This window comes from Lissotriton helveticus, chromosome 3_1 (assembly GCF_964261635.1).
Source record: "Lissotriton helveticus chromosome 3_1, aLisHel1.1, whole genome shotgun sequence".
Lineage (NCBI taxonomy): Eukaryota > Metazoa > Chordata > Amphibia > Caudata > Salamandridae > Lissotriton > Lissotriton helveticus.
In genome coordinates this window covers 82,813,077-82,840,894 of record NC_136061.1, presented here as the reverse complement: position 1 = coordinate 82,840,894, position 27,818 = coordinate 82,813,077, and the positions used below count along the sequence as shown (strand labels likewise).

The following is a 27,818-nucleotide window of genomic DNA, read 5'->3' as shown; positions in this document are numbered from 1 at the left end:
TTAGATTTGTTGGGGGCTGTTGATATTCTCTCAGAAAAAAAAGCAGACTTAGTTGTGATGATGGCTTTTTTATATGCTTTACGTGCGAGCACGTACGCCTCCCTGTCTACACTAGAGTAATTGCGCCTCCACCTACGCTCCAATTGGCGCAGCTCGAGGTGTTGTGATTTCAGCGTTAAGTTGAACCATTTGTGGGATTTGCTATGGCGTGAGCGAGGGAAACGGGACAGGGGGGCGAATTGGTTGCTAGCAGTAGTGAGCCAGTGAGCGATATTAGCGTCCAATATATTGACGCTAAGAGCATTACTGGGTAGGGGCTGAGTCTCCGCAAGAAAGGAGAGAAAGGCAGAGGAGTCAAGCGCGTTCCATTTCCGGGCGGTCCCACCCGCCAGAGGGGGTGGCTTGACCAGGCCCTTTACAGAAATAGAGGACTCGATCAGCGAGTGGTCAGACCAGACGCAAGGGGAGACACTCGGACAGGAGAGCGATACCCCCTGCGTCCAGATATGATCCAGAATGTGGCCCCCGATGTGGGTAGGGGTGTGACATGCTGGGTCAGGTTTCAACTAAAGAGTGCCTCAAACAGTTCAGTGGCGTGGGGGCCGGCATCGGTATGGTTAAACCAGTAATTGAAATCACCAAACATGGCGATGCGGGCAGAAGAGGTCATCAGGGCGGTGAGCTGTTCTCTAAGGGCAGCGGGAAACAGGGGCATAGGGGTAGGGGGGCGATATAGGACGATAAGGGTCAAAGCACCAGCTTCCGTTGCTAGATTAATGACAAGATTCTCAGCCTCCGGGAGACATAGCGAAGAAGACGCAATAAGTGTCAGATCTTTACGTATGATTGCCGCCACCCCCCCCGCCACGACGAGCTGTAGGCCGATTGGCATTCAACATGTAGTAGTTAGGAGGTAGGGCAGCCAGGATGTCGGGAAGGGAGAGATCAGACAGCCAGGCCTCAGTAAGTAACAGGACTTCAGGGTTCTCAGCTGTCAACAGGAGAAAAATATCGGCGTGATGTTGGGGGAGGGAACGTGTGTTGAGATATAGTATACGAATCTGGGTCTCGGATGGGATGGAGGCCGACAAGGATTTTTGGGTGAGCCTAGGACAAGGTGTGTCAGCCGATATGCCAAGGGATACAAGGCGGTCCCAGATTGTAGACAGAAGGGCACAAGGAGGATGTTGTAGGCCTCTAAGTGTGGCAGAAGAGTAAGTAATGGAAGGGGCAGCGCCCAAGGCCCCGGGCCCGTCTGGCCGCGGACGGGCGCAGATGGGCTGGACTTTGGCGCGCAGACGGCGCGCCCGCTGCGCTCGTCCGCTGCGCGTCCTGAAGTTGCACATTTTTATATGTGCCGAGGAACGGCTAGGGGGGGCGTGGTCTCGCAAAGGGGCGTGGCCCGCGACCTCGCCAGTGATGGCGGCGGGGTGTTTGCTTTTCCTGAGAGTCCCGTGTCAGCGCTTAATCTGCTGCACGGTCAAAGAATGGGGCGTGGTGTGGCCCCTGAGTATGGTAGCGAGGAAAAATCAGGTCAGTTTAAAAAGTTACACAAATGTTAAAAACAACAGCTACAATTCAGCGCACTCCCGGCTTTCCGCCTCAGGAGCAATAGTATCCACTATTATTACGTTCTCTTTGAATGTGGAGGCAAAATGTGATGTGTGAAGTAACTCAATTAGTAAAATATGACTCTCCAGACCACTGGCAATACACTTAACCATGATACTTACCCCCTCTGGCGGTTCTCTGCACCCCTGGCCGCCGCCAGGCCACCGAAGTAGAGACTACAAAGCTTGAAAAAGAAAAAAAAACGACATTAGGTCTTTTCCATCAGTGCCCCGAGGATCTGGAACAACCTCGTGCTCGTTTGGCTTCTCCATCTAGGTTTATGCTGATCTGAACCAATACCTTTTCTCTTTAAAACCACAACTTCGTTCACATCAAAATCCCCACCCGTTGGATGGCCCGATGTGAAAGAGGACAGGGATTATTTGACTAGATGACTTTCCACTTCCTGATGCTAAACTCATAAACTATTGTTATCATCTACTTTTTTTCCCTCACGTCATGTATGATTGTTTGGGCATCGAAAGACTCTGGCACTCACTGCATTTCTTTGTGTTGTTTCCTCTCTCTTTCAGCTTGTATATTTATTGCTAAATCACATATATTCATCTATTGCACAGCTACCTTGGAGAAACCCACCGCTCCAAACCTGGTTCCACTTACCTCAACAAATTGAAAGGAAATTAAAATACACCCTGACACCAACTGATTTGATCGTGAGCAATCGGACACAATGTACATTTTTTCCAATACAATCGATTATGCTTTATGGTCAAAGTAACAGTTGCAAATAAATTTATTCAGTTGTAAGATGTTCCAAGTTGCGGATGGGGACGTGTTTCACTAATTGAGAAATTATATAGATCCTTTCTGATTGGATTATAGTTCTTCGATGGGTCAATGTATACAGAAGTTTACAGGGTCACACGGTACCTCTAGTAAGCAAGTTAATTTGCCAGTGATTGTAGTTTTTCTACCACAAAGTTTTTCCTGTCCAGCATCTTAACTTTCTTCCTCTGATCACCCCACTCTCTTACCTTCTGACTCAAATACCACCACCTTTTCTTCTTCGACTCTTGTGTTTAAATTCAACTCAACAATTGGACTGGAGATGGCATGTTGGCTCGCGCAGGGGCGAGTGCCTCTAACACGATACGTGGGCCCTACTAGATCTCGTAGTCACACAATCATCTCATCACATCTACACTCCCCAGCGCACATGGTTGCCCTCCCCTGTATATGCCGCGTTCCCATTGCCCACCTATCCTGGATAGGCTGCCCTCTCACTCTTCCCTCTACCGCTTCCCTTCCCCTCTTCCCTTCCCCTCTTCCCTTCCCCTCTTCCCTTCCCCTCTTCCCGCCCGGTAGGTGACATGACTACACACAAATGTTAGTTTTTTACACCTAGCGGGTGCCTTTCGGGGCTGTATCCCTACCTTCACCTTCTCCTCTCACTTCTTCCATGAAGTCTAATGAGCTTGTTTCCTTTGTTATGATGCTTTGTTTGAAATCAAAGTGTTTATTAATGATATTTTCAAAACGGGCACAACTATGCCGCTGATGTTGTTGATTGATATATGGCTTTTGCATGCACCGTTTTTTGCAGCAGCTCTCTGCCCGCTGATATGACTGTAGCAGCTGTTTCATCTTATGCATAAAATCCAACAAACACATAATTTTTTTTTTTAAACAACTGGACTGGAGTCTTTAATTTCCTTAACAGGATCTCAGCTAACATTGTCCAGAGCTACCATTCCTAATGGCAAAACCATTAATCAGCACACTAGATCTCAAGATTCCAATTATGAATCAGATAATCTTACCCCATAGTCATAAAAATCACCTCACAACATTATCTTAATATGTGCCTTCTCCCTCCCCCACAGGTCATATAGATGCCTTCTTTCAGCCTCAATATACTTCTCCTTTAACTCTCATCTCTATTTCTACTCAACCATTATTGCTAATTTAGTAACCGCTTTGTAGTTCTCTATAGCACTCCTACTTGGAGTTGGCAGGCTCGATTGTAGTCCGGATATCTAAAGAATAGCATCCTTCGAGATGGCCCAAATGTCTGTTAGGAATGCACATAGGGCGGCTGCAGGGAGTGCCGCTTGGCAGGGAGGAGACCCATGTGGACACATTCCTCCCACCTCCCCGCGGCTCCCGACACAACGTGATAGCTGCAGAGTGCAGGAAAGAGCAGGGACAGCCTAGGAAGAGACTGATGAAGGTGGCAGTGGATATGTGACAGCCACTGAGAAGAGGACACCAAATGGAAAACAGCAGTGGCTGCCAGAAAACATGCTGTTTGTGGCATTGTCATTGAAAAATGACAGAGAGAGAGTGAGGGGAGGGACAAGTAGAGAAGAGTTGAAAGAAGCAGGCTGTGATGGGAAACAGAAGTCAGGTGTGGCATTGTGACTACAGTGACTGCAGCAGGTTGGCTACTAGGCTGTCCAGGAGCACATGAAAAGGGACCACCAAGAAAGAGCTGGAGCACAGTAACTGAATGGTCCTGTGGCTATTTCACCTTGCTCTATGCAAGCACGGCTTCCCTATGCTTGATCTCCAATCTCTCAAACTCAATTCTAACATGATCAATATACTAATGAAATTGATGACTTAATTTGGAAAAAACACCTATCGCCATTTAATCAACTCTTAGCTCGCTGGGACACATGCTCCCTGTACACTCTAGTTATATCTCTACCTTGAGAACCAGACCCTGCACCTCAATATCTAACTCACCCTTCTCCAAAGAAGATATTCACCCCCTCCTCAAAGATTATGGCCTCCGCTCTATGGACATGGGCTCTAACTTGGCTGACTATCAGAGTGATGCAACCTACCATCTTGCAGAACCTGCTTCCAGCATGTCCATTTCAATTGTGAACAAATACAGACTGTCACTGGAAGGTCACTCCCTAACAAATGCTGAGCTCAGTCACCTTATCTAGATCCTTCTTGAACCACAGACAATTCTCTTCCTTTAAAGTAGTGAAATGTGTCCTACATTCTCTGCTACACAACTCTAGATCAGCAGTAAAACACAGGCTATCCAACATCAATGAACAATATGATATTGGTCTCCTTATCCTCACTGACACAAGTTGCAATGCTGATGAAGCAGAAGGCTTGTCCCACTTCCCAGACGCCTCTCCGGCTGTAAAAAAGCACTTGTCAAGTGTGCTGTCCATGCTGATCACTTCTATGACCCGAGAGAGGAGCAAGGCCACTTCCTGCTGCCCAGTGATTGTAGAAGTTGACAATACAGTCCTGGGGAAAGCTCCACCCAGTGCCGCGACAGCCATATCTCCTTTGAGCAAGTAATGTGACTTCAACTCAAAACTGAGCCTTGACCGTACAAAGATAATTCTGCTTTTTCTTAATTTAATCTTTCATTTCTGTTAACTCTGGCTCAACAACTATTTGACCTACAGGTTGTCAATGTGATGATTGCTTAGTGAACTCGCACTTGTACCAAATTTTTAGCCAAGTCCATAACTCTGACAATTAACTATAATATGATACCCTAGTGTTGGAGCTAGTGCTTTAGACTGAGAGCTCGCAGGTGAGATGCTATACCCTGCAGCTGTACCCCTCTTCCCCAGCTAACTGTGTCATTGTTGGCTTTGCCGTGATACTAATGAACTTCCTTGTCCTCAAGGCAAGTACTAGGTTGACCAGTGATCGATTGTGTCTATTTCAGTGCTGAGTCTCTAGCCCCCCCCTTACTAGTTCCCCAAGAAGCCTTCACTTGGCCCAGAGCTGTAGTGGAATGGACCCCTGAGGGAAACGACCCCGCCACTTCAGTGGAAGCCCAATAGTCCGTCTAATGGATCAAAGGCTTGGAAAGATGAGGGTTGGCAGCTGTTCAGCATCCAGGCACAAGGAGGTCCTCCTGGATTTCTGCCCGTGTGGACTTTGTACGGCAAGCAGGTCTGAAGCTTGACTCAGCCATGGAGGAGTCTCCATGAAATATTGCAATTATCCTGAATCTGACACTTAATATGGTAAGTTTGAGATGGGCTGGAAGTTGGCATGGTCTTTGATGCTTTTTCAGCTGTGGGACACCCTGGTGAAATGCTTGACCTAAGAGTCATTTAGGGCGGAAATCTTTTCTTCTCTTTGATCACATATTTCAGACTCTTTGATTTACCCGTTTCATGGGATGCAACTGATTTTATGAGATTGATTCTCTTTATTTCGTGAAAATGTGGGCACGCTTATAAATGCAGGCTCCTGACTCTAGCTCGGTCTTGTTTGTGCAGGAAAAGCCGCCAGAAATAAGCAATATTTTTTCTGTTGGAAACTGTAAAACTATGGGGCATATTACCAAGGGTGGCGATAGGCAAATATCGCCGGTTTAGCGGCCGTTTTCGGCCGCTAAGCGGTGATAATTCTATTGCTCTATTAGCAAGCTGTCGTCAACTGGTGTTAGCGACAGCTTTTAGGCGATAGCGAGCGGTTTGGGGCCCGCTTTGCATGTCAGCGATATTTATCGCTAATGACATGCAAAGTGGGCGTACCCAACCTGTTAGCGACTGAAAGCAGTCGCTAACGTCGCTATCGCCCATTAGCAAGGCAGGCGTAGCGATTTAGGGGTATATTACCAACAACTAGCGATAATTTTTGTCTCTAACTTGTTTAGAGACAAAAATTATCGCCGCACATCGGCGATTTTTATCGCAGATAAACCTTGCTATTAGCAAGGTTTATCGCAAATGCGATAAAAAACGGCCGCAATGCATGAATATCGCTGAAAAGTCAGCGATATTCATGCATTATCGAGCAAACGCTCTTAGCCATGTTATCCACCTCCCATTGGATAACATGGTGAAGAACTGCTCAGGGCAGGTGTTAGCTTTTGGAGATATTCGCGCTTAGCGCGAATATCTCCAAAAGTTGGTAATAGGAGATAGCGATGTTAGCGACTGTTTCCAGTCGCTAACATCTTGGCACGCCCACTTTGCATGTCATTAGTGATAAATATCACTGACATGCAAAGCGGGGCCCAAGATGGTCGCTATCTCCTATTAGCTGTCACTAACTGGTGTTAGCGACAGCTTGGTAATAGGGAGATAATTTTATCTCCGCTTTCTTGGCTTTTAAAGCCAAAAAAGCGGAGATAAACCCCTTGATAATATACCCCTTAAATATTCCCGCTATCGCCAAAAACTAACGCCTGCTCAGACCAGTTCTTAGCCATGTTATCCAATGGGAGGTGGATAACATGGCTAAGAGCATTTCGTCGCTAATGCGTGAATATCGCTGTATTCTCAGCGATATTCATGCATTTCGCCGCTATCGCTGGATATTTTAGCACAATGGAGAAAAACGTTGCTAATAGCATGTTTTCGTGCTAACATATCCAGCGATAGGCAGCGATAAAAAAAAATTGTCGCTAAGCCTATTTAGCGATAATTATCGCTACTTGTTGGTAATATGCCCCTATGTTATTAGGGTACGGAAGAAAATGTATTCTATTTAAGGTACACAAGAAAGTCAATTGCAAAACAGCATTTTCTAACGTGTCATAATTATTCTGATGTTTCTGCCTCTTTATTTATAGCTTGGGTCTCAGGATGTTCTTATTTTGTTTTAAAAGCTAATGTTGCATGGTTGAACGCTAAAGCGGTTTTTGGCGGCGCCCCATCACGTGCACTGGTATTTTCAACTGCATCGACCCTAATTAATTGCTGATCTCTGGCGCGATGCGGCTTGCTGCTGGCAAGGATCGACTACACATTTTCTGGTGTCCACCCTGCATTTCATATCCAACTGTTTACATTGTTTTCTTTTAATGGTCGTAATTTTCTGGTGTCCACCCTCCATTTTATATCCAACTGTTTACATTGTTATCTTTTAATGGTCGTTTCTTTAGCAAGATAAAATAAAATAAAAATGTTATCTCATGTTTCGTAATATGGAAAGCAGCGCAGACTCGTTATGTTTTAAGGCAGCTGCTGAAATGTTCCTTCGAAATGAAACAGCTTGAAATGAGGGTATAGCGGTGCTTTGGCCAGTGACGTGACTTCTTGGCGCTTGAATTCTAACAGGGTGGCTAGCGGTGCTAATTCTGAGCTGAAGCAGTCTCGGAGTTTTGAGAACCGGTCGAGGGAAAGTGAGGCGAGAGCGAGAACATACATGACAACAGGCCCGAATCGGGTGGGAATCACCCAATTTTTAAGCAAAACAATTGCTTTATTTTAGCTGTCTCCCTCCTGAAATTGCCTCTTCTTCAATAGAAGTCCATAAGAAAACACACACCTCGGATTACCCCCTCTCCACCCCCTTCCACCCACTAAATCTCCCACCTTCCTGGTCTAAAATGTTGTCATGGGTGTGAGTTGGTACTTCAAGGGGTATGCTGCAGCTTTCGCTACACACCGGAGATGGGGGTCTACAGACCTAGGACCACCAAGGTAAGGATGGTGTAGAGTTCTGGGACAGGGAGAGTAGTAGGGGCAAGAAGTATAGTTGCTGTGTTGAGAGTGGTATGTTGCCAAATGGTTGATGTTCGTCTTGGTGGAAGACGTGTACCATGCTACTTCTTGTGGTTGCGTACAACAGGTATCCTGAGAGGGAAAGACACATAGAACAGGAGGTGTATACATGCTGTGTTACTAGTTAAATGGCACTACGTTTAGTCTTGGAGGAGGTTAGGTACGATGCAACCTTTGGTGTCGCACATGTCAATGCTGGTGGGCGTGGGGATCACGCTATTGTATGGAAGGGTAGGCTTCTGAGAGGGAAAGACGCTCAGGGGCGGGTTGACTAACATTTTGCGTCATTGCTGCACCTCTTTTGTGTTGCTTCCAGGACGCAAAATGCTAGTAGATATTTACAAAGCCACGCTAGGGGTAATTTGCTCTGATTTGCATGGCTTTGTTAAAACAATATATAATGCAATGCACTGGCTTGCGCTGCATTGCGTTACATTTCATTCTGGGAGGTGTCCCATGGGTGGCACATGGGCGTTCACCCAAGGATACCACACAATCCCAGATTTACAAAGGTTTGTAAACCTGGGATTGCGTGAAATCATGATGTCTCCCAGAGTTTGGCAGTAATGAGAAGAAAATCTTGTTTTCTCCTCGTTATTTTTGGGAAAGACCGGAGTCACGGTCTGAAGTAGAACTTCTTTATTAGTATGTTTATATATATATATGGCCCCCGGGAACTCCAGCAGTTCCTTTGCAACTGGCCTCCACTCCTCTGCTCTAATGTTCCCAACCAGGAGCTCGAGTCACAGATTGCATTGGGACATGGAAACAGTCACTAGGATACCAACATTCTATTGTTACAAGACATAACATATGTGTCCTCTTTCTAAGCGTGCTGTACTCGAAATACCTCAAGAGATTGTTTTGTGCAGGAATGTATACCTTCATGCACAAAAGCGTTTCCCCTTTTAACGCAGACATCCCTGCACCGTGGTGAAAGGGTGCCTGCGTTGACACTAGGCTGCCTTAAGTGCACCAGCGCAAGGAGAGAGCCAAAATGTGCCATATCTTTGTAAATATGGAGCATTTTTGCCCTCTCCCTTTCACACAACAAAGTGCAGCAACTTTCCTGACCTGCGTTGCGTGAAAGTTTAGGAAATGTGTCCCATAGTGTGGTGAGGTGTAGAGAGGCAAGGTTGAGAGTGGAGTGGTGCCAGTAGGTTGGATGTTGTCTTTATGGAGGTTGTGCTGCATGTGGTGTTATGCATGTCTATGTTGGCAGTCATGCAGAATGGGATCTTACAAGGAGGACTGAAGTTCTGGGAGGAAGAGACACGTATTGTGAGTTAGGTTAGGTTAGGGTTCCCTTCAGCTTTGTTTAGGAGTGAAGTATGCTGCATGTGATGGTCATACAGAACATACTCTTTTTTTTAAGGGGTAGAGTTATGGCAAGTGGTATATACTTAAGGTAGGTGTATTGGTTGACCCAGACTAGACCCGTCGCTCTAGAACACTTCTTGTAACCTATCTCCACCCTTTCTTTTCTACTCTCTCTCTTTCTATCATCCTGTCCTTAATCTCCCAGCAAGTCAATGTAAAGGGGTGCAGCTAAACACGTTTACCAAGTACCTGTAACTACTGCAACAGCAACCATGATTGGCTGGTACCTCGTAATGGAAACACCAATGTACTTGTCTTAAAAATGTATAAAAATTGTTTGAAATCAAAAAAGAGAGTGTCATGGTGCCAATTAAGTATGGGCGGAAAATTCGTTCCGCTTGCGGAATGTGCGGATTTTCCGCGATTTCGTGGTCTGCGAATCGCGCTAAATCGCGGGAAAATTCGTGAATTCGCCATCAAGCCGGATTTTTTTTTTTTTTTTTTAAAACCTTTATTATACAGAAGGTGCTCACAAATACGGGCCTACAACCCATCGGGCCGGCCACCACACTGAAAGAAACATATCGGGCGGTACAGAAGCTCCAACAGGATATTGTAGCAAACCATACGGGAAGCAAAGGCGAAAAGCCACAGAGCAGCCACCACGAGCAGGATAAGAGAAGGTTGATTTTATAATAGAAGAAAGGGTATAGCAGAATAATGGCAATCAGTAAAGTCCAGAGGGCCGCGGCGGGCCGCGAGCAAGCAGAGATATAGAACACAGGATAATTCAAAAGGAACAGTTACATTTTGGCAAAGGCAGAACGTGAGTCCCACAGTAATAAGCAATTGCAACCGCTGCCCAGCGCCCACCCACCACTACGAGAACACACAATGATACACAAAACTGAAAATAGGCTTGCAAAACAAAAGCCCTCCGCTACAACAACCCAGGGGAGGAAAGAAAAAAAGGGGGGGGGGGAGAAAAAGGGAAAGGACATCGGGAAAAAAGGGGGAGAAGAAAGAACGCAGCCTCACTGCATGCGCCCCATGGCTAACGAAGCACTAAAAAATAGACCGGCACATGGAACTAGTGGTAACAGGAGTAATGAATGCGTAGTAAACCGTGACGGCAGGAAGACCAGAAGGCCCATGCTAGCAAAAACACCCCAGGGGGCCACATGCCGACACCGCGTCCCGAAAAAAGGGGAAACATAAGAGCCATAGAACCAAAAAAGGGGAAAAACCAAAATGACAGACCCCCCCCCCCACCCCGCACACCCCACCCTGCACCCCTGCAGAAGGCTATGGCCTACCCCCCAGCAGCGTGCCTGTCGCCCTAACAAGAACCCGAAATATAGAAGAGTTAAAAGTAAAGAAGGAATCACAAAGACAAAAAGAAGAAGGGAAATAGGGAAATAACGACGGGAGAGAAGCCACTAAATCAAAACCATCAGCTCCCACCCCCCCGTCCAAAAATACTCAGAGCCCACGGGAAGATAAGAAGCACAAGGAGAAGCTCCAGGAACATGAAGGAGAATCGAACATAGTCATACAGTCACAAAGGGATCATCCGACCATACCGCAAGATAATAGTCCACCGAGGCAAGTTCATCTCAACCCTGTCCTTGTTTATCGCAAGCTGTAGTCGTCCAACGCACAAGGAACCAGATCATGAGGAACAGGAGGCGAATAACAGGGAGTCCAGTCGTCAATCCACACAAGTCACATCGATTGCGACCCGGAGAAACCGGAAAGGACAGCAACCACCTCAGGCAATGCAGGCACAGTTCCGACGACAATAGGAGGAAAGTCGACCCGGCGGAGCAATCACAGGATCTTCGTTCGGCCATTCGAGGCAAAAAGGGAAAGGGAGATCCAACGAGACCGGTCCGGACGGGACCCGGCCGGCGGACCCCCGGCACAGGGGGGAGCACAGGATGATTGAGGGCAGCGGACATCCTTACACCCACATGAGCGGCAGCCGCCGGGTCCACGACCTCCAGGAAAGTTCCAGCAGCACACAGCAGCGATGAAGCCGCACACACCGGGGGGGCCCAGCAGGCCCGGCAAAATGATCCTCCTCCAGGTCAGCGGTAGGTGCGGCCATGGGAGCACTCCAGGAGCGCAAGGCGGCAAGGATGTCGCCAAGCGTAGGCTCACCTTTACGGTATTCAGCAAACGTGCCATGCGGCGGACCAGCGTCGCCAGTCTCGGCCAGGCTGAGAGACATGGGGCCGGCCGCCATCTTAGAAGCCCGGCGGGGCCGCGGCAATCTCCGACCCCCGTCCGGCCACCAGCGGGACAAACAGGATACAGCCGACCACCAGCAGAGGACCTCCAGAGCAGGAAGGCGGGCCACCAGAAGAAGGAGGGTCGCCGGCTCCCCCACGCCACCGGCTCCGTTCTCCGAGTCCGGGCGGAGGGACTCAAAATGGCCGGACAGGAGAACAAAGGGGAGACGAGCCACATACACGGTCAACCCCGTCCATGGAAGGCAGCGCCCCAACACCAGGCCGCAGGACCGCGGGACCAGGCCCGGAGAGCCGTAACCGGTCTAACTGCACATCGGCCTCTCCGACCGAGCCCACTCCGCCACCAAGGGCCGGCCACAGCGCTCCGCCCCGCCTGGGCGCCGCCGAGGAGTTTCAGGCCCGCTCGCTCCGGAGGCCCCGAAGCGAACAAAGGTGCAGCTCAGGATCCACGGCACCCAGGAACAGACGGATCAGACGGTAAGTGCCTGCGATATGTCTTAGTTCCATAGTCTATCAAAGAATACTTCCCGGGGCAGGATAAAACACAGGATAGACGTTCCAGACAGGAAAGCGAACGGAGCCGAGCTAAAACGCGGCCATCGCGGACGCGAGCTTGGCTCCTCCCCCATCGAGCCGGATTTTGCACCGGAAGCATTTACAGGGTTACAGCGGGTGCCCAAGTTGAAGCTAATTTCTTTGTAACCATTTACAAAACGGTTACAAAGAAATTAACTTCAACTTGGGCACCTGCTGTAACCCTGTAAGTGCTTCCTGAGCGCGCCTCGTTGCCTACTTGCAACTATTCTCTGACCCTGCTCTGACCCTCGAAGCAGGGTCAGAGAATAGTTACAAGTAGACAACGAGGCTCCATGAACAGGAAGCACTTAAAGATAAAGCAGGTGCCCGAGTTGAAGGTCAAATTCAGTACCTCCTTAATCAGCCCCAAAAAATCACTGGAGCTTCATTCTCCCCATCTGCTGCTCTGATCGGTCTCTGACCTTTTATACACACAAGAGGCATGTGAACTCGCATGGAAGCTTCGCCCGTTTGGCCCCGCCCACACACTAGCGGTGTGCACCGTCTTCCCGCCATTTACCCACTAATGTGGACAGCTCACTCAAGGGACCCCTGCGCCCTTCGGCGCGATGGCATAGTAACACACACATGGTCACTGGAGCTTCTTTCTCCCCATCTGCTGCTCTGATCGGTCTCTGACTTTTTATGCACACAAGAGGCATGTGAACTCGCATGGAAGCTTTGCCTGTTTGACCCAGCCCACACACTAGCGTGTGCACCGTCTCCCCGCCATTTACCCACTAATGTGGACAGCTCACTCAAGGGACCCCTGCGCCCTTCGGCGCGATGGCATAGTAACACACACATGGTCACTGGAGCTTCTTTCTCCCCATCTGCTGCTCTGATCGGTCTCTGACTTTTTATGCACACAAGAGGCATGTGAACTCGCATGGAAGCTTCGCCTGTTTGACCCCGCCCACACACTAGCGGTGTGCATCGTCTTCCCGCCATTTACCCACTAATGTGGACAGCTCACTGAAGGGACCCCTGCGCCCTTCGGCGCGATGGCATAGTAACACACACATGGTCACTGGAGCTTCTTTCTCCCCATCTGCTGCTCTGATCGGTCTCTGACTTTTTATGCACACAAGAGGCATGTGAACTTGCATGGAAGCTTCGCCCGTTTGACCCCGCCCACACACTAGCGTGTGCACCATCTTCCCGCCATTTACCCACTAATGTGGACAGCTCACTCAAGGGACCCCTGCGCCCTTCTACGCGATGGCATAGTAACACACACATGGTCACTGGAGCTTCTTTCTCCCCATCTGCTGCTCTGATCGGTCTCTGACTTTTTATGCACACAAGAAGCATGTGAACTCGCATGTAAGCTTCGCCCGTTTGACCCCGCCCACACACTAGCGTGTACACCGTCTCCCTTCCATTTACCCACTAATGTGGACAGCTCACACAAGGGACCCCTGCGCCCTTCGGCTCGAGGGCATAGTAACACACACATGGTCACTGGAGCTTCTTTCTCCCCATCTGCTGCTCTGATCGGTCTATGACTTTTTATGCACACAAGAGGCATGTGAACTCACATGGAAGCTTCACCCGTTTGACCCCGTCCACACACTAGCGTGTGCACCGTCTTCCCGCCATTTACCCACTAATGTGGACAGCTCACTCAAGGGACCCCTGCGCCCTTCGGCGCGATGGCATAGTGAACACACACATGATCACTGGAGCTTCATTCTCCCCATCTGCTGCTCTGATCGGTCTCTGACTTTTTATGCACACAAGAGGCATGTGAACTCGCATGTAAGCTTCGCCCGTTTGACCCCGCCCACACACTAGCGTGTACACCGTCTCCCTTCCATTTACCCACTAATGTGGACAGCTCACACAAGGGACCCCTGCGCCCTTCGGCTCGAGGGCATAGTAACACACACATGGTCACTGGAGCTTCTTTCTCCCCATCTGCTGCTCTGATCGGTCTCTGACTTTTTATGCACACAAGAGGCATGTGAACTCGCATGGAAGCTTCGCCTGTTTGACCCCGTCCACACACTAGCGTGTGCACCGTCTTCCCGCCATTTACCCACTAATGTGGACAGCTCACTCAAGGGACCCCTGCGCCCTTCGGCGCGATCACATAGTAACACACACATGGTCACTGGAGCTTCATTCTCCCCATCTGCTGTTCTGATCGGTCTCTGACTTTTTATGCACACAAGAGGCATGTGAACTCGCATGGAAGCTTCGCCCGTTTGACCCCGCCCACACACTAGCGTGTGCACCGTCTTCCCGCCATTTACCCACTATGATGGACAGCTCACTCAAGGGACCCCTGCACCCTTCGGCGCGATGGCATAGTAACACACACATGGTCACTGGAGACAACTCTTCTGGCACTTTAGGCAGCTGTAGTGCAGGAAAAGCACTATACATTTACCCAGGTAGCACTTACTGATTAGCCAGTAGAAAGTACTCCAGTTAAGTATGGTGCAAAATCGCAAAAGAATCTGCAATTTCGCAGGGAAATTCGGGGATTTTTTTGTGAATTCGCGAACCGCTGATTCGCACAATTCGCCCATGCTTAGTGCTTGTTTGAAGTTCCGCACCTTGACCTGGGTTGAATAGTCTGGCCGGAGAGGTGCATGTGATGTACTGAGATTTTAGATGACTTTATTGAAGAAATAAATGGTTCAGCCGTTTCTTCATGGTTGTAATGAGAAGTGTATTCTTCATGTAAGACCACACTGGTGAAGAGGGCAGGAAAGCACAACCACCAGCTCTCAGCTCCAACCACGTTAACCTATAAATAATACCTTGCATCCCAATCCACCTCACCACGAGAATGCAATGACATAACAGCATGACATCTATGACATGCTTAACGTTCTAGACTACACAACACCCTACCCCCTTTTTTTTAATCAAGGCACAGATGACTTACATTACCCTACCATTACTACATATTTACAAAACATAACCCTCGAATTTTCCTCGTAATCTGACATCTCTATTTGACCTCCTCAATCTGGCTTTCACAGGAAATGTCAGACAAAGATCTTCTGTAACATTCCTTTCAATGGAACAAAAGATTTGTAGCCCAACCCATTTTGCCTGGCATTTTTGTATGTGCAGGTAGAGGGTCACTAAAAGACAGCACTGATACCTTTGTAACTGAAACCATTAGATAGAGTTTTGTGCATGTTCATTGACTCGGCCTCGAGATCACAAACCATTTCCATTAGGTCATAGAATGATTGACATCTGCCACTCCCTATTGCCCCTTTTGGTCTTGAGAGCCATATGCACTTTTGGGCTCAGATCATGGCTTTGGATTCATCAAATGTCTGAGACAGCCAATGGGAGAAACGGGCATATTTACCATGAAAGTGGTGAACCGTGTCATTAAGCCAAGAAGGCTAACGCTGCGCTACTTTAGAAATGCAGGGCTGCACCATATTTACAAGAGTATTGTGCAGCCCTGCGTTTCCTCCTGCACTGGCGCTAAATTTAGCTACCTTGCGCCAACGCAAGCACCCTTGCACCATAGTGCAAGGATGACTGTGTTGCAGGGGAAGATTGTTTATGTGCAGGAAGGTGTCACTTCCAGCACATAAACAATCTTTAAATGGCGTTTTGCGGCTTCTATGTGTGCTGCTAAATGCAGCACACATGGTAGTTGCAAAACATCATTTAAAAAAAAAAAATGATTGTTTATGTGCAGGAAGGGATACCAGCCTGCACATAAACAATCATTGACGTGTTGCTGTTTCCATGTGTGCTGCACAACGCAGCACACATGGAAACAGCAAAACCGAGGGGAAACTAAACATTTCTCCTTGTTTCACCGGGGTAATACCAGGTTTTCCCTGGTCTTAATTTTGGCGCTGCCCATATTTACGCCACCCTTATAAATATGGGGCACCGTCAAAATTAATGGGTCTCACGGTGGAACGCCCACAGCAACACCCATTGCCCTCCCTTTCACGATAAGTATAGCGTGAAGGGGTGCATTACTTACAAGGCAGAGTAAAGCCACGTTAAGTGACTTAACTCTGACTTGTAAATAAGGCGAAGCCCCTATCGCCACCAAAACACCTTGAATAGTGACGTTGTGATGTCGGTAGGGGCTTGTAAATATGTCCCCTAGTTTGGTTGCTGAGCATGCGCGCAAAGGGCATGCCGCGGCTCAGTCACCTCTAACGTTGCTGCAGTCCTGCAATGCACTCCATTTGACCTCCCCAACAACATTGCAGGTTTGACCCCTTGCACCACCCTGCATCGTTCACAGCCTCCTATTTTCTCCTGAGGAGCCATGGGAAGAGCAGCCAATACCATTAACAATTAACAATAGCCATTAACAATGCCAATAAGTCTTCCTTTAATGTGCTGTATCTCACAGGAACACCAGCCAATCTAGACTCACTTATGCAGAATCTTGTATCTCTGCTGTGCTGGGAATAGGAGCGAGAACCAAATAAGAGTGTCCATTTGCTCTGGTGTCATAGAACATGGACACTGGTGTATGGGAGGTGGAACTATGGGCCTTCTTCCGTGCAGTCTCATGAGCTTGTTTCCTTTGTTATGATGCTTTGTTTGGTATAACAGTGTTTATTAATGACATTTTAAAATGGGCATGACTGTGCCGCTGATGATGTTGATTCATATATGGATTTTGCATGCACTGCAATTTGCAGCAACTCTTTGCCCGCTGAGATGACTGTAGCAGCTGTTTCATCTTATGCATAAATCCAATGAACACATTGGGGAAAAAATTCAAACAATTGGACTGGACTTTCATTTCATAACAGAATGTCAGCTAACATTGCCCACATCTACCATTCCTATGGGCAAGACCATTATTCATAAAGGAACAAAAAGGAGAGCAAGGGTTATGTTCACCGAGGTGAACGGGGAGTACTCCTGTACCCCTGGGTGTAACTGTAGAAAAACAAAAGAAGGAGTACCACCAGCAAGAAATCACAGATTCCTATTGGGGTGGATGGTTTAGACAAAAGGCAAAAGGTCTCCTTTTGTTAAAAACCCCTCACTCATCACCTAGTGATGACATGCTTCATCATCGGGGTCCACTCTAATGACCTAGCGTCATCAGGGTGTGCTACAACACCTGATTACAGTGGAGCAGGTTGTGAGTGAAGGTGCGTGAAAAAAGAAAAAAGTAGGTGTGTTAAAAATTGTCCTGGTTTGAACTTGAGGAAAATAAAAATTTTTATTAGCAAGCAACTGGACAATGTTAAAATCGTGGCGAGATAAAGTGAGGGCAGCAATGAGCCCGTGTATCTCTGTATGTGTTTGGTCTACATGTTTCAACCATGAAGGTTATAATTAACCAGGTTTTCTTCAGGACCACAAAACCAGGAGGGTGGATGGTCTACGTCCCCTAAAAGACGCACCCAATCCTACACTCTGGGACCACTGGATGGCAAAAGTGTGCCCGTGGTATCAGCTAGCACCTCGGTGGGTGAGCTCCAAAAATCAAAATACTCTCAATGGAGCGATTGTAGACTTCATGGGGCAGGGGAGGTTACCCTCGCATAGAAACGTATTAGTTAAGCTCTGGCCGGTAACCTACTTCCATCCTCAGCCCCGTTATTCAGCACACCAGACTCAAGATCCAATTGTGGAATCAGAACATCTTACCATATAGCCATAAAAATCACTTCACAACTTTACTTTAATATGCCTCTCCCCCCAGGTCATGTAGATGCCTTGTTTCAGACTCATTGTACCACTCCTTTAACTCTCATCCCTATTTCTACCCAACCATTATTGCTAATATTGCAACCGCTTTGTAGTTCTCTATAGCACTTCTGCTTGGATTTGGCAGACTCAATCGTAGTCCGGATATCTAAAGAAGAGCATCCTTCAAGATGGCCCAAATGTCTGAAGGAATACAAGGGCGGATTCAAGGAGGAGACCCATGTGGAACCATTCTTCCCACCTCCCCGCGGCTGTCGACACAACGTGACAGCTGCAGAGTGCAGGAAAGAGCAGGGAAAGCCTAAGAAGAGACTGCTGAATGTGGCAATGGACAGGTGACAAGCACTGAGAAGAGGACACCAAATGGAAAAACTGTGGCTGCCAGGAAGCATGTTGAATTTGTCATTGACATTGAAAAATGAGAGAGAGTGAGGGGAAGGGACGGGTAGAGGAGAAGACTAGGGGAAGGTTGAATGAGGCAGCCTGTGATGGGAAACAGAAGTCAGGTGTGGCATTGTGACTCCAGTGACTGCAGCAGGTTGGCTACTAGGCTGTCCAGGAGCACATGAAATGGGACCACCAAGAAAGAGCTGGAGCACAGTAACTGAAAGGTCCTGAGGCTATTTCACCTTGCTCTATGCAAGCACGGCTTCCAAATGATTGATCTCCAATCTCTCAAACTAATTTCCAACACGATAAATATGCTAACTAAATGGATAAGGATTTGGGGAAAAACATTAATCGCCATTCAATCAACTCTTAGCTTGCTGGGACACATGCTCCATGTAGACTCTAGTTATATCTCTATCTTGAGAACCAGACCCTGCACCCCAATATCTCACTCATCCTTCTCCAAAGAAGATATTCACCCCCTCCTCAAAGGTTATGGCTTCCGCACCCCGTACCCGGGCTCTAACTTGGCTGAATATCAGAACCTGTTGCAGAACCTGCTTCCTGCATGTTCATTCCTATTGTGAACAAATACAGACTGTCACTGGAAGGTCACTCCCTACCAAATGCTGAGCTCAGTCACCTTATGTAGATCCTTCTTGAACCACAGACAATTTTCTTTCTTTAAAGTAGTGAAACGTGCCCTGCATTCTCTACTACACAACTGCAGATCAGCAGTAAAACACAGGCTATCCAACATCAATGAACAATATGACATTGGGCTCCTTATCTTCACTGATACAAGCTGCAATGCACATTTGTTAACATCATGGCACTCCTCGTTCTAGATGACTGCTCTATCATATTCCTTGGTCACAGAGCTGGGAAGGACTGGCGGCAAAACATAAACATTCAGTTCAGTGCAGAAAGACTGATGCAGAGTTGACTCCATATAGCTGTCTCTATCACACCACCCAAACGTGAAGAAAGACCTTAATGTGTGTAACTCTAAGAACAAACGTACCACATGACCCCTTCTTACGGAATACAACTTATTGAAAATGATAGCTGAAATTAAACCCTCTAATCACTTCTTGATCGCTGTATCTGGGAACATGGCCAAAGCGAAAGAACATTTCTGATTTACTCCCAGTAAATTACATTTGAACGGGAACCTCCTCATAATGGTTCCAGGACCTTCGGCCAGGGATCCACATAGCTTGTCTGAAAAATTAGAATAAAAGGGGGATCAAACCACTTTGTTCCAGTTCCAAGTTCTTCTTGACTGAAGAATGAAGTGATGCACAGAGAACTTGAAGAGCTGCTGTGAGACCAGGGCTGGTCACCTGAAATCTGAGCAACTTCCTGAAGAAGATTGCTGGAGAAGCTATGCCTAGTGCCTAGTGCTTAGAAGCCTGGCTGTCTTCTCAGAGAAGGAAGGAGAGTGCCTGGCCAGGCAGGAGGAGAGACTGCCCAGGATGATGAGCCCAGGAATAATCCGGCATGTGGAGCACCCAGAGGAAGAAGCTGATTGGGAAATTACATCGGGAATTAATTCGGTACTAACCAGAGTCATGTGGAAAACTGTTTGAATAAACTAAAGCTAGTAAAACGGGGTGCCACTATCTGATGTGGTATGAGCCTGCAAGCAACCTTCCAGAATACCTACCCTGCAACTGCCAAAGATGAGGACTCACTGGTCAAGTGCCCTGTGCTGATAACCACCACGGCCTGGATGAGGGACGAGTCCACTGCCCGCGGTCTAAGAATCATCACTGATGATGCAGAAGACCTGTCCCACTTCCCAGACGCCTCTACTGCTGTAACAAAACACTCGCCAAGTATGCTGTCCATGCTGAGCACTTCAATGAGCCGAGAGAGGAGGAAGGCTACTGCCTGCTGCCTGCTGTGATGCCGAAGAAGAAGCTGACCATGCAATCCTGAGGAAAGCTCCACCCAGTCCCACGGCAGCCTTATTGTCCTTTCAACAGTTAACATGTGACCTCAACTCAAAACTGAGCCTTGACCGTACAAAGATAATTCAGTTTTTTTTTAAAGTTAATCTTTCGTTTGTGTTAACTCTGGCTCAACAACTATTTGACCTACGGATTGTCAATGTGATGATTGCTTAGTGAACTCGCGCCGTTACCTAATTTTTAGCCAAGTCCATGACTCTGAGAATTAACTACATTATGGTACCCTAGTGTTGGAGAGAGCTCCGTAGACTGAGAGCTCGCAGGTGAGATGCTACACCCTTCAGCTGTACCCCTTTCCCCCATCTAGCGGTGTCATTTTTGGCTTTGCCATGATACTAAAGTACTTCCTTTTGCTCAAGGCAAGTACTGGGTTGAGCAGTGATCTATTGTGTCTATTTCAGTGCTGAGCTTTTAGCCCCCCCCATATTAGCTCCCTGAGAAGCCTTCACTTGGCCCAGAGCTGTAGTGGAATGGACCCCTGAGGGGAAACGACCCCCGCCACTTCTGTGGTAGCCTAGTAGTCCGTCTAATGGATCGAAGGCTTGGAGAGATGAGGGTTGCTGGCTGATAAGCATCCAGGCACAAGGAGGTCCTCCTGGATTTCTGCCCGTGTGGACTTGGTACCGCAAGCAGGTCTGAAGCTTGACTCAGCCATGGAGGAGACTCCACGAAATATTGCAATTCTCCTGAATCTTACACTTAATATGGTAAGTTTGAGATGGGCTGGAAATTGGCATTGTCAATCAATCAATCAGGGAGTTTTAAGCGCGCTACTCACCCGCAAGGGTCTCAAGGCGCTGGGAGAGGGGGGAGCAGCTCCGGTCAGTCGAAGAGCCAGGTCTTGAGGGTCTTCCTAAAGATGTGCAGGGTGGAGGAGCGTCTGATATTGGTCGGCAGCTTGTTCCAAGCCTTGCCGCAATGTAGGGGAAGGTTTTTCCACCTGTTCTTGCTCTATGGATGTGCAGGAGTTCGGCCAGGGCAAGGTCGGCAGATCGGAGGTTTCTCTTGGGTACGTGGAAAGAGATTCTGTCGTTGAGATATTGCGGTCCAATGTTGTGGAGGCATTTGTAGGCGTGGGTGAGTATCTTGAAGGTTACTCACTTCTCAATGGGGAGCCAGTGGAGATCTCGCAGGTGTTGGTGATGTGTTTGTGTCGAGGGATGCCGAGGACGAGTCTGGCTGCGGTGTTCTGCATGGTCTTGGATGCCTTTTCTGCAGTGGGACCATAGCAGCATATTTTATTGTGTTGGGGACTGTACCCCGAAGAGGGAGGCGTGGAGGCCATGTCAGGAGTGGCCAACCTGGTGAAATGCTTGACCCAAGCCTCACTTAGGCCAGAAGCCCATTTCTTCTGTTTGATCACATATTTCAAACGAATGGATTTACCCGTTTCATGGGATGCAACTGATTTTTATAAGATTTATTTTCTTTATTTTGTGATAATGTGGTCACGCTTATAAATGCAGGCTCCTGACTCTAGCTCAGTCTTGTTTGTGCAGGAAAAGCCGCCAGAAATAAGCACTTTTTTCTGTAGGAGCCTTTAAAACGTAGGGTACAGAAGAAAATGCATGCTATTAAGGTACACAAGAAAGTCAATTCCAAAACAGCATTTTCTAAAGTGTCATAATTATTCTGAGGTTTCTGCCTCTTTATTTATAGCTTGGGTCTCAGGATGTTCTGTTTTATTTAAAAAAAGCTAATGTTGCATAGTTGAACGGTAAAGCGATTTTTTGCGGCGCCCCGTCACGTGCACTGGCATTTTGAACTGCATCGAACCTAATTAATGGCTGTTCTCTGGCGCGATGTGGCTTGCTGCTGGCAAGGATCGACTACAAATTTTCTGGTGTCCACCCTCCATTTCACATCCAACTGTTCTAACATTGTTTACTTTTTATGGTCGTTTCTGTAGCAAGATAAAATAAAAATAAAATGTTATCTCTTGTTTCGTAATATGAAAAGCAGCGCAGACTCGTTATGTTTTATGGCAGCTGCTGAATTATTCCTTCGAAATGAAACAGCTTGAAATGAGGGTATAGCGGTGCTTTGGCCAATGGCGTGACTTCTTGGCGCGTGTATTCTAGCAGGGTGGCTAGCGGTGCGAATTCTGGGCTGAGCCAGTCTCGGAGTTTTGAAAACCGGTCGAGGGAAGGTGGCGCAAGTGCGAGCACATACATGACAACAGGCCCTAAACGGGTGGGAAAGACCTGAATCGGGTGGGAAACACCCTATTTTTTAAACAAAAGAATGGCTTTATTTTATCTGTCTCCCACCTGAAATTGCCTCTGCTTCAAAAGAAGTCTATAAGAAAACACATTCCTCGGAATTCTTCCGCCCCCCCCAAATCTCCCACCTTCCTGGTCTAAAATGTTGTCATGTTTGTGAGTTGGTACTTCAAGGAGTAAGCTGCAGCTGTTTCGCCCCACAACTACGCTGGTGGTCTACAGACATAGGACCACCAAAATAAGGAGAGTGTAGAGTTCAGGGATCAGGAGATTAGTAGGGGCAAGACAGGGGCGGCTCTAGGCTCATGGCGGCCCTGGGCAGGGAGCGTAGGTAGGAGGCCCCGGAAGAGGGGGTCCGGGCGGGGTGGAGCGTGGAGGCCAGTGAAGAGAGGGGGGGGGTCAGGGTGTTTGGAAGTGGAACAGAGCCGGAGTCCGCCAAATCCCTGCCAGGGGCCGCCACGCACATATGTATCCATCCATCCTCAGAGGATTATTATATCAAGGATATATATTGGCGTGGTGGCCCCTGGGGTTTGGTGGCCCTGTGCAGGTGCACAGCTTGCACATGCCTAAGGCCGCCCCTGGGCAAGAAGTATATTTGCTGTGTTGAGAGTGGTATGTTGCCAAATGGTTGATGTTCGTCTTGGTGGAAGACGTGTACCATGCTACTTCTTGTGGTTATGTGCAACAGGTATCCTGAGAGGGAAAGACACATAGAACAGCGAGGTGTATATGTGCTGTGTTAACAGTGACATGGCGCCACGTTTAGCCTTGGAGGAGGTTAGGTACCTTTGTTGTCTCACATGCCAATGCTGGTGGGCGTGGGAAACATGCTATTGTATGGAAGGGTGGGCTTCTGAGAGGCAAAGAAGCTCATAATAATAATAATCCACATTTGTAAAGCGCGAACAATCACCCGTAAAGGTCTCTAGGCGTTGGGGGCCGTCGGGAAGATTAAGCAACCTATTGCCCAGAGTCACATGGTGCTGGGCTAATCTGTCGCCGGAGATCGAACCGTGATCCCTAGATTCCGGAGTCAGTCGCCCTGGCCGCGGCACCACACCCCTCCCTTCTCCCTGGCCGCGGTGCCACACCTCTCCCTCAGGTCCAGGTTTACTAACATTTTGCGTCATTGTTGCACCGCTTTTGTGGCGCATCCATGACGCAAAATGCTAGTAGATATTTTCAAAGCCACGCTAGGGGCAATGTGCTCTGATTTTCATGGCTTTGTTAAAAAAAATATCATAAATGCAGTGGCTTGCGCTGTATTGCGTTACATTTCATTCTGGGAGGTGTTCCATGGGTGGGACATGGGCGTTCTCATGCATTCACCCATGGATTTCACACCATCCCAGATTTACAAAAGTTTGTAAACTTAGGATTGCGTGAAATCACTAGGTCTCCCAGAGTTTGGTGTAATGAGAAGAAAATCTTGTTTTCTCCTCGTATTTTTGGGAAAGACAGGAGGCAGAGACTGAAGTGGAACTTCTTTATTAGTAAAGTGGGTTCGCTTCGTCTTTTGTCTACGATACCTGAAGCGACCTTGCGGGTGTTTCGGCGGGACGGAGGTTTGGTGGATGGGCGCCGGCTGTTTTGAATACAAACGGCCTACTGGAATACAGTGCCCACCTCCTTCTTCTGGGGACCTATAGGACATCCCTGTCCCCTGGTATTCTGTCAATATTACAGAACATGTAGAAGATGTTTAAACATATGAATCTGTGAGAGTTTCCTTTGCCTATATTCAGGAATCCCACCTACCTTGTCCAGAACCAATACATAAATATATAGTACAACCCTGTCTGTTCCATATTGATTGAGAAAAGGAAACATCAGAAACTCTATACACCAAAAAGTGCACAATGGATGATTGAATCTGGGAACACGTGGTCCAGACTCTCCAATTTCTGCATACTCTCACTCCATATGGGTCAGCTCACATTTATAAAAGCCCTGAAGAAGTCCCAGCTTGGGACGAAACGCGTCGGCTGTACATTGTTTTTGAATAAATTGAAAATAAAGATCACTTGAAGATTAACAACATCCCGTTAATGCAAAACGTCCTTTTTTCTTGCTTATTAACAGCATTGGCATTTGTTCATTGTTTTTTGTGGTGCACCTTTGCAGTTGTTTGACTTGTATATAATTCCATATGGAATCAGCACAGTAACGATGGGTGCCAGACAGTGTGCACACACTTCCCTTTAGTCATCTTAGGGTTAATCATCATTTGGAGTAAAAAATAGTCAGGTGCTGACATTAGGAAGGGTCCATCGTTATACCTTTGGTATTCATATATATATATATATATATATATATATATATATATATCCAACCGAACAGTTGCCTGCTGTGGAAGAAGACTTCACCACGGGTAAATATCAGCCCAAAATATTTATTCAAAGAAGCAGCAGCAACACCAAACAAAATGTCTACTGCATTTCAGTCCCTTCCCGACGCGTTTCATCTGTTGACTTCATCAGGGGAGTTGGGTGGGAGTAAACAGCTCGGCATGGTTTGGCGGCACCTTTTCAATTCAAACCGGCTTCAGTGGGCGTGGCTCACTGCATGGCCTCCTGGTAACTGTAGTCCCAGCCAGTATTATCAAGTGTTTCGCCTGCTGTTAACTCTCAAAATTATCGAATTTCAAATCCAAGTGGATCGTGGCATATGTTGTTCAGTGGAGCCACCGCTTGCATAACCTTTGATAAAGGCACCCGTTCCAAAGGTCAATCCGCCGCTTGACGGACTCAATGGGACACTGTTGCCAGCGTCGGGTCATCTTCCGCGGCCCAGGCAGGCCGCTATAAATCCAACCGAACAGTTGCCTGCTGTGGAAGAAGACTTCACCACGGGTAAATATCAGCCCAAAATATTTATTCAAAGAAGCAGCAGCAACACCAAACAAAATGTCCACTGCATTTCAGTCCCTTCCCGACGCGTTTCATCTGTTGACTTCATCAGGGGAGTTGGGTGGGAGTAAACAGCTCGGCATGGTTTGGCGGCACCTTTTCAATTCAAACCGGCTTCAGTGGGCGTGGCTCACTGCATGGCCTCCTGGTAACTGTAGTCCCAGCCAGTATTATCAAGTGTTTCGCCTGCTGTTAACTCTCAAAATTATCGAATTTCAAATCCAAGTGGATCGTGGCATATGTTGTTCAGTGGAGCCACCGCTTGCATAACCTTTGATAAAGGCACCCGTTCCAAAGGTCAATCCGCCGCTTGACGGACTCAATGGGACACTGTTGCCAGCGTCGGGTCATCTTCCGCGGCCCAGGCAGGCCGCTATAAATCCAACCGAACAGTTGCCTGCTGTGGAAGAAGACTTCACCACGGGTAAATATCAGCCCAAAATATTTATTCAAAGAAGCAGCAGCAACACCAAACAAAATGTCCACTGCATTTCAGTCCCTTCCCGACGCGTTTCATCTGTTGACTTCATCAGGGGAGTTGGGTGGGAGTAAACAGCTCGGCATGGTTTGGCGGCACCTTTTCAATTCAAACCGGCTTCAGTGGGCGTGGCTCACTGCATGGCCTCCTGGTAACTGTAGTCCCAGCCAGTATTATCAAGTGTTTCGCCTGCTGTTAACTCTCAAAATTATCGAATTTCAAATCCAAGTGGATCGTGGCATATGTTGTTCAGTGGAGCCACCGCTTGCATAACCTTTGATAAAGGCACCCGTTCCAAAGGTCAATCCGCCGCTTGACGGACTCAATGGGACACTGTTGCCAGCGTCGGGTCATCTTCCGCGGCCCAGGCAGGCCGCTATAAATCCAACCGAACAGTTGCCTGCTGTGGAAGAAGACTTCACCACGGGTAAATATCAGCCCAAAATATTTATTCAAAGAAGCAGCAGCAACACCAAACAAAATGTCCACTGCATTTCAGTCCCTTCCCGACGCGTTTCATCTGTTGACTTCATCAGGGGAGTTGGGTGGGAGTAAACAGCTCGGCATGGTTTGGCGGCACCTTTTCAATTCAAACCGGCTTCAGTGGGCGTGGCTCACTGCATGGCCTCCTGGTAACTGTAGTCCCAGCCAGTATTATCAAGTGTTTCGCCTGCTGTTAACTCTCAAAATTATCGAATTTCAAATCCAAGTGGATCGTGGCATATGTTGTTCAGTGGAGCCACCGCTTGCATAACCTTTGATAAAGGCACCCGTTCCAAAGGTCAATCCGCCGCTTGACGGACTCAATGGGACACTGTTGCCAGCGTCGGGTCATCTTCCGCGGCCCAGGCAGGCCGCTATAAATCCAACCGAACAGTTGCCTGCTGTGGAAGAAGACTTCACCACGGGTAAATATCAGCCCAAAATATTTATTCAAAGAAGCAGCAGCAACACCAAACAAAATGTCCACTGCATTTCAGTCCCTTCCCGACGCGTTTCATCTGTTGACTTCATCAGGGGAGTTGGGTGGGAGTAAACAGCTCGGCATGGTTTGGCGGCACCTTTTCAATTCAAACCGGCTTCAGTGGGCGTGGCTCACTGCATGGCCTCCTGGTAACTGTAGTCCCAGCCAGTATTATCAAGTGTTTCGCCTGCTGTTAACTCTCAAAATTATCGAATTTCAAATCCAAGTGGATCGTGGCATATGTTGTTCAGTGGAGCCACCGCTTGCATAACCTTTGATAAAGGCACCCGTTCCAAAGGTCAATCCGCCGCTTGACGGACTCAATGGGACACTGTTGCCAGCGTCGGGTCATCTTCCGCGGCCCAGGCAGGCCGCTATAAATCCAACCGAACAGTTGCCTGCTGTGGAAGAAGACTTCACCACGGGTAAATATCAGCCCAAAATATTTATTCAAAGAAGCAGCAGCAACACCAAACAAAATGTCCACTGCATTTCAGTCCCTTCCCGACGCGTTTCATCTGTTGACTTCATCAGGGGAGTTGGGTGGGAGTAAACAGCTCGGCATGGTTTGGCGGCACCTTTTCAATTCAAACCGGCTTCAGTGGGCGTGGCTCACTGCATGGCCTCCTGGTAACTGTAGTCCCAGCCAGTATTATCAAGTGTTTCGCCTGCTGTTAACTCTCAAAATTATCGAATTTCAAATCCAAGTGGATCGTGGCATATGTTGTTCAGTGGAGCCACCGCTTGCATAACCTTTGATAAAGGCACCCGTTCCAAAGGTCAATCCGCCGCTTGACGGACTCAATGGGACACTGTTGCCAGCGTCGGGTCATCTTCCGCGGCCCAGGCAGGCCGCTATAAATCCAACCGAACAGTTGCCTGCTGTGGAAGAAGACTTCACCACGGGTAAATATCAGCCCAAAATATTTATTCAAAGAAGCAGCAGCAACACCAAACAAAATGTCCACTGC

The 27,818-nt window shown here is 47.9% G+C and overlaps 1 protein-coding gene across 4 annotated transcripts in view; it reads right to left on the bottom strand.

Annotated features, from left to right (window-relative positions):
- LOC144824416 (uncharacterized) overlaps positions 1–27,818 on the bottom strand; it is a 552,506-nt gene that overhangs the window by 44,665 nt on the left and 480,023 nt on the right. The window contains exon 5 of one of the 4 annotated variants that reach the window (XR_013608937.1): positions 1,734–1,795. The exons of the other annotated variants lie outside the window; for them this stretch is intronic. The gene's annotated coding sequence lies outside the window, so the exon portion shown is untranslated. The remainder of the gene's footprint in view (positions 1–1,733; positions 1,796–27,818) is intronic. 4 annotated transcript variants of the gene reach the window in all.